Source organism: Mus musculus, chromosome 2 (genome assembly GCF_000001635.26).
Source record: "Mus musculus strain C57BL/6J chromosome 2, GRCm38.p6 C57BL/6J".
NCBI classification, from domain to species: Eukaryota; Metazoa; Chordata; class Mammalia; order Rodentia; family Muridae; genus Mus; species Mus musculus.
In genome coordinates, this window is record NC_000068.7 from 113933426 (window position 1) to 113941377 (window position 7952).

The window sequence follows — 7952 nt, forward strand, 5'->3', positions numbered from 1 at the left end:
GTGTTCTTGGATTCAGTTTGTGAGAATTTTATTGAGTATTTTTGCATCAATATTCATAAGGGAAATTGGTTTGAAGTTCTCTTTCTTTGTTGGGTCTTTGTGTGGTTTAGGTATCAGAGTAATTGTGGCTTCATAGAATGAATTGGGTAGAGTACCTTCTGTTTCTATTTTGTGGAATAGTTTCAGGAGAATTGGAATTAGGTCTTCATTGAAGGTCTGATAGAACTCTGCACTAAACCCATCTGGTCCTGGGCTTTTTTTGATTGGGAGACTATTAATGACTGCTTCTATTTCTTTAGGGGACAGGGGACTGTTTAGATTGTTAATCTGATCCTGATTTAAATTTGGTACCTGGCATCTGTCTAGGAAATTGTCCATTTCATCCAGGTTTTCCAGTTTTGTTGAGTATCAGGAATTCAAGGCCCATACGTAAACATAATAAAATTAATATACAGCAAACGAGTAGCCAACATCAAACTAAATGGAGAGAAACTTTAAGCAATCCCACTAAAATCAGGGACTAGACAAGGCTGTCCACTTTCTCCCTACCTATTCAATATAGTACTTGCAGTCCTAGCCAGAGCAATTAGGCAACAAAAGGAGATCAAGGGGATACAAATTGAAAAGGAAGAAGTCAAAATATCACTTTTTGCAGATGATACGATAGTATATACAAGTGACCCTAAAAATTCCACCAGAGAACTCCTAAACCTGATAAACAACTTCAGAGAAGTAGCTGGATATAAAATTAACTCAAACAAATCAGTGGCCTTTCTCGATACAAAGGATAAATAGGCTAAGAAAGAAATTAGGGGAAAAACACCATTCACAATAGTCACAAATAATATAAAATATCTTGGTGTGACTCTAACTAAGGAAGTGAAAGATCTGTATGATAATAACTTCAAGTCTCTGAAGAAAGAAATCAAAGATCTCAGAAGATGGAAAGATCTCTGATGCTCATGGATTGGCAGAATTAATATAGTGAAAATGGCTATCTTGCTGAAAGCAATCTATAGATTCAATGGAATCCCCATCAAAATTCCAACTCAATTCTTCACAGAGTTAGAAAGGGCAATTTGCAAATTCATCTGGAATAACAAAAAACCTAGGATAGCAAAAACTCTTCTCAACAATAAAAGAACCTCTGGTGGAATCACCATCCCATACCTTAAGCTGGGATTGTTGCAGAGCAATTGTGATAAAAAACTGCATGGTACTGGTACAGTGACAGACAGGTAGATCAATGGAATGGAATTGAAGACACAGAAATGAACCCACACACCTATGGTCACTTGATCTTTGACCAAAGACCTAAAAACCATCCAGTGGAAAAAAGACAGCATTTTCAACGAATGGTGCTGGCTCAACTGGTGGTTAGCATGTAGAAGAATGCAAATTGATCCATTCTTATCTCCTTGTACAAAGCTCAAGTCTAAGTGGACCAAGGAACTCCACATAAAACCAGAGACACTGAAACTTATATTGGAAAAAGTGGAGAAGAGCCTCAAAGATATGGGCACAGGGGGAAAATTCCTGAACAAAACACCAATGGCTTGTGCTGTAAGATCTAGAATTGACAAATAGGACATCATAAAATTGCAAAGCTTCGGTAAGGCAAAGGACACTGTCAATAAGACAAAAAGGACACCAACAAATTGGGAAAAGATCTTTACCAATCCTACATCCGATAGGAGACTAATATCCAATATATATAAAGAACTCAAGAGGCTGGACTACAGAAAACCAAATAACCCTATTAAAAATGGGGTACAGAGCTAAACAAAGAATTCTTAACTGAGGAATACCAAATGGCTGAGAAGCACCTGAAAAAAATGTTTAACATCCTTATCAGGGAAATGCAAATCAAAACAACTCTGAGATTCCACCTCACACCAGTCTGAATGGCTAAGATCAAAAATTCAGGTGACAGCAGATGCTGGAGAGGACATGGAGAAAAAAGAACACTCCCCCATTGCTGGTGGGATTGAAAGCTGGCACAACAACTCTGGAAATCAGTCTGGTGGTTCCTCAGAAAATTGGACATAATGCTACCGGAAGATCCAGCAATACCCCTCCTGGGCATATACCCAGAATATATTCCAACTTGTAATAAGGACACATGCTCCACTATGTTCATAGCAGCCTTATTTATAATAGCCAGTACCTGGAAAGAACCCAGATGTCCCTCAACAGAGGAATGGATACAGAAAATGTGGTACATTTACACAATGGAGTACTACTCAGATATTAAAAACAATTAATTTATGAAATTCTTAGAGAAATGGATGGATCTGGAGGATATCATCTTGAGTGAGGTAACCCAATCACAAAAGAACACACATGATATGCACTCACTGATAAGTGGATATTAGTTCAGAAGCTCAGAATAACCAAGATACAATTTGCAAAACACATGAAACTCAAGAAGAAGGAAGACCAAAGTGTCAATATTTCGTTTCTTCTTAGAATGGGGAACAAAATACCTATGGAAGGAGTTACAGAGACAACGTTCGGAGCTGAGACAGAAGGAAGGACCATCCAGAGACTGCCCCACCCGGGGATCCATCCCATAAACAACCACCAAACCCAGACACTATCGCAGATGACAACAAAATTTTGTTGATAGTGCCCTGATATTGCTGTCTCCTGTGAGGCTATGCCAGTGCCTGGCAAATACAGAAGTGGATGCTCACAGTCATCTATAGGATGGAACACAGGGCCCCCAATAAAGGAGCTAGAGAAAGTACCCAAGGAGCTGAAGTGGTCTGCAGCCCTATAGGAGGAGCAACAATATGAACTAACCAGTAACCCCCAGAGCTCATGTCTCTAGTTGCATATGTAGCAGAGGATGGTCTAGTTGGCCATCAATGGGAGGAGAGGCCCTTGGTCTTGCAAAGATCATATGCCCCAGTACAGGGGAATGCCAGGGCCAGGAAGGGGGAGTGGGTAGGCTGGGGAGCAGGGGGAGGAGGGAGGGTATAGGGAATTTTTGGAGAGGAAGCCAGGAAAGGGGATAGCATTTGAAATGTAAATGAAGAAAATATCTAATAATAATAATAATAATAATAATAATAATAATAATAATAAAACTAACCCTTTCCTTGCCACCTAAAGTACAGAGAAATGGGGTTTATATTGGTGAAAGGGGGAGGAGTCTCAGATGTAAGAGAAACTGAAAGAAGAGCAGTGGGGGAGCAGTGAGGGCTGAGCAAAAGACAGGAGGGGCAGCTAGAAGCATTCAGGATGCGACCAAACCAGGCCTCATGAGCCAGGTTGAGGAGTTTAGACTCTATGCTAAGCTTGATAGGAAATGTTTTTCTATTTCAGACAGACCATGATTTGGAAGTGTTTGTATTGTTGCTGTGTGGGGCCAGAGAACAGGAGGATGATAAAAGAAGTTTAATATTTTAGAGTAGAGGTGATGGCTGACAGGACCTAGGTCTCTCCTCCAGTTGGATTCAACCTTTGATATCAAGAGAGGAAGTTCTCATCTGCAAAGCTCACACTCGAGAGCCATGTAACTGAGCTACAAATAAACTACAAAATTTTTTCCCTATGTTTTAAGTCAGTTTATGATTTGGTTTTGGCTTGCATTTGTAACTGTTCTCTGCTGTATGTGGCTTGGACAAATTTGGTAGGTGTTTGTATAATAGACAGAGTAACATTAAATACATTTTGGAGGCAAAAGCAAAAGAATTTACTCTATGTAAATAGAATTCCTATTTAATTTGATGGTTCCTTCTCTTTTTAATATATATTTTATGCATAACATATATGTATATGTTTAATTGCATGCATACATAAATACATGGTACTCAGGCTGGTCTTAAACTCCTAAGATCAGGTGATTCCTCTGTCTGAGTCTGATGAATAGCTAGGACTACAGATCTCTGCCTTTATACTTTGTGGGAGTATATTTTTCTTGATATTTTCTTTTTTTAAAAAGTCTCCCAACTTGTAAAGACAAGGTTGAGGTGGGTATGGGAGGAGAAAAAAAGTGATTGAAGTATCTTATGTACTTGTATGAAAGTATAATAATAGAGTTAATTATTTTGTACAATTAATACACACCCAAATGCATAGAAGAAAATGAACCTCTTATAGTTATAAAAGAAATCAGAGATAGCTAAACCAGTAAAGAAAATGATACACATAAGGAGTAAGGTGAGGAAAACGGGTGTATTACTAGGGAAGCCAAGATGAGAGTGTTTTAAGAAGGTAGTGAACAATTGGGCTAAACCTGAATGTAGGTTAAACAATCAAAAAGGGTGAGAACTAAAAACTTTACATTCAGTTAAGCAGAACAGAAATCATTGGTGATTTCTGTAACTTGGGTGTTTGGGGTGCAGTGGTTGGTACTGAAGGTAAACTAGTGATGGTAAGTAGCCAGAGATGGCAGTGCTCTAGAGCAGTGATTTTTAACCTGTGGGTCATGACTCCCTTTGGGTTGTCGAATAACTCTTTTACAGAGGTCTCCTAAAAACACAGATATTTACTTTATCATTCATAACATTAGCAAAATTACAGTAATGAGGTAGCAATGAGAATAATTTTATGGTTATAGGTCACCACAACAGGAGGAACTGTGTGAGAGATCACAGAGTTGGGAAGGTTGAGAACCACTGTACTAGAGAAATCATCTGAAGGGAGGAGCGAGAACCCAAAACTAGAGGGAGATGGAATCCACAAAGACATGCTCTCGACACCTCCAGAACTAAGGAGCTAAGGATGGTATTGACATCAGTCTTGTGCAAGTTAGGTAAGCATGCCACTGGGCTACATCTCCAGACTTTTTTTACTTGGATGCTTGGTTTACAAGTGTGTCTGTGTATCACATGCATACCTGGTTCCAGAAGACAACTTGGGATCGCCTGAACCTGGTGTTCAAAGAGTTGTAAGCTGCCATGTGAGTGTTGTCAATCAAACCTCGGTTCTCTGGGAGACCAGTTAGTGCTCTTAACAGCTGAGCCATCGCTCTGAGCCCTACTATTTCAAAATTATTATTAAAAACACATTTGTTTATTTTTATATGTATGTGGGCAAACAGCTGCTGTGTGGAGGTCAGAGGACAACCTGTTGGAAGCAGTTCCGTACTTCCACTTGTGTGTCCTGGAGATCCACTCAGGACTACAGGCAAGAGCTTTTACCTTCTGAGCCATTGGGCTGGCCTCTTATCTATCACTTTTGTTTTGAGACAGGCTCTTGCTATATTGCCCAGACAAGCCTTGAAGTTGCAATCCTCCTGTGTCAGCATCTTAAATCATTGCGATTGTAAGCCTGCGCTACCAGTGCTGACTGAAGGCATGCTTTCTTTTTTTAATTAAAGCAAAACCAAGACATAATTAAGCATATGTCAAAGAGAGGTAATATTTGATATACTCAGTAATGATGGAGTGGTTGACAATGACTCCAGGAGGAAAAGAAGCAATCAATGGCCCGAAAGGTCAGATGGGACAAGATCTGATCAAATAAAGAGTTAGCATTTGATAGGCTTCTATTAACCAACACGACATGGAGACAGTATTCCAAAGGAATGGCCAAAGGACAGATAGGGTCTCCAGAGTCCATGTTGGTTTCTTCTCAATTGCAGAGATTTAGAGAGAACTTTAGAATAAGACTGGCTGGTGCTCCAAACAAAGCATGTTTGTTTACTGTTGCTCATCTGTCTTTTCCCATTATTGATTCAAGCACTGTAATCCAGCTATAAAAGTGAGGTGAACAAGTATAAAGTCACATTGTCAGGGTAACAGGGGACCACATAATATCTCTTATGGACACGTAGCACGTAGTTTTTGGAGGGAAGTCCAAGAGGATTGGGGATGGACTAGTAGGTTTAACAGAGAGAAAATGCAGGAATTTCCTTCTGATGACCTTTGTCAAGGTCATTATCTTAGCATGAGGAGATCAGTTGAAGAAACTGGTCATTTGAGGAAAGTGTTAAGGTTTGACAAAGGTACCATGAAGACTTAGAGATAGTTTACTGCCCCCCCACTATGACATTGGAATCCAGTCTAACTTTGCATTAAACTCTCCACATTTTCTGTTCTGAATGTAGGAACCGAATTTCTGTTGAGCTGATTGTGTACAAGAGACTTCTTAAGTAGGCCACTATTTACTCTCTCTTCCTGTTTCTTATCCACTGATGTTATCCCCGGAATTATCTTCTCTCTTCTGTGATCCTTGTTGTCACCTGAGTGCAATCAATTATTTTTTGAGAAAAGTGAGATAGTTTAGAATAGGAAATACCATTGTGGGATTGAGGTGTTGATGACCATTTCCTGACATTTCAGTTTCATTTCCATGCATGTGAAGATGTGTATTGGGTCACTATTATTATTTGCTGCTTAAGTAAGGGTCCAGAACATTTGAGGATACTGTTGTAGAATTTCCATTTTCAACCCAAACCATGTAGAGTCAGTAGTCCCTCTACTGTCCTCCTGGACTAACTGGAGCTTCTCTGAACCCAATGATCACATGTTGCAAAAAGTGGTCCTCTCAGCAAAACTGGTACTATGATATAATCTTATGGAAAGGAATAGAAGTGGGTGGGTCCTTGGACCCTCATCTGAGTACCCACTCATTCTTTCTAGCCATCACATAATCCCTAATTGCATGGGTTTTGGTGGGAGGATTTGGGGGAGGGCAGAATATACAGACTTGGTAAGGTTAACTGGGTAGAGCGCCATCCATATAGCCATGAGGGGAGCTATTGTCCATGCTGGGTGTAGATCTTCCACTGTAGCTGATCTAGGATCACTTCCCCCCCCCCCCCCGTCCCCACCAATGACCACTCACCCATAATGTAACTCTAGTAAACTCATTGGTTCTCCTGAGTGAAATTGAGAAGAATGGTACTTCGGTTTGTCCATGGAACCTTATGGAGGGTGGGGTATATGCAGTTTAAATTACCCTAGGGAAACATTTCTCACAACACCACCCTTCTTTAAACACTTGTTCCATGCTGGATCCCAGCACAAATCCCAGCAGTGGCATCTCTCAGCCCACCAGAGAACAAGCAAAGTTTCTCCTTTTCTCACAGAACAGGAAATTATTTTAACCAGTGTGTGTGTGTGTGTGTCCATGGTGTGCAAGGAGGGGGGAAGGTTGTATAGGATCAGTCACCACATATTTTCAAATTCTCAAATAAGACCCTAAGAAGATAACTTATTTCATTAGGGGCACGAAAAACACCCATGGAAGAAGTTATAGAGACAAAGTTTGGAGCTGAGACAAAAGGATGGACCATCTAGAGATTGCCATATCCAGGGATCCATCCTATAATCAGCCTCCAAACGCTGACACCATTGCATACACTAGCAAGGTTTTGCTGAAAGAACCCTGATATAGCTGTCTCTTGTGAGACTTCCCCGGGGCCTAGCAAACACAGAAGTGGATGCTCACAGTCAGCTATTGGATGGATCACAGGGCCCCCAATGTAGGAGCTAGAGAAAAATACCCAAGGAGCTGAAGGGATCTGCAACCCTATGGGTGGAACAACATTATGAACTAACCAGTACCCCGGAGCTCTTGACTCTAGCTGCATGTGTATCAAAAGATGGCCTAGTCGGCCATCACTGCAAAGAGAGGCCCATTGGACTTGCGAACTTTATATGCCCCAGTACAGGGGAATGCCAGGGCCAAAAAGTGGGAGTGAGTGGGTAGGGGAGTGGGGAGGAGGTTATAGGGGACTTTTGGGATAGCATTGGAAATGTAAATGAGGAAAATGCCTAATTAAAAAAATAAAAAATTATGAAACAAGAAAAGAAAAGAAGAGAAAAGAAAAGAAGAGAAGAGAAAAGGAAAGGAAAGGAAAGGAAAGGAGAGAAGAGAAGAGAAGATAAGAGAAGAGAAGAGAAGAGAAGAGAAAAGAAAAAAAAAAGAAAAGAAAAGAAAAGAAAAGAAAAGAAAAGAAAAGAAAAGGAAAGGAAAGAAAAGCAAAGCTTTTCTGG

General features: G+C 40.3%; 1 long non-coding RNA gene across 1 annotated transcript in view; it reads left to right on the forward strand.

The window, feature by feature from the left end:
* The first annotated feature begins 4608 nt into the window (after positions 1 to 4608).
* The window catches only part of Gm39909, a 58453-nt gene continuing 55109 nt past the window's right edge, over positions 4609 to 7952 (forward strand). Inside the window, exon 1 of the long non-coding RNA XR_866645.2 lies at positions 4609 to 4762. This is a non-coding gene — a long non-coding RNA (predicted gene, 39909). The remainder of the gene's footprint in view (positions 4763 to 7952) is intronic.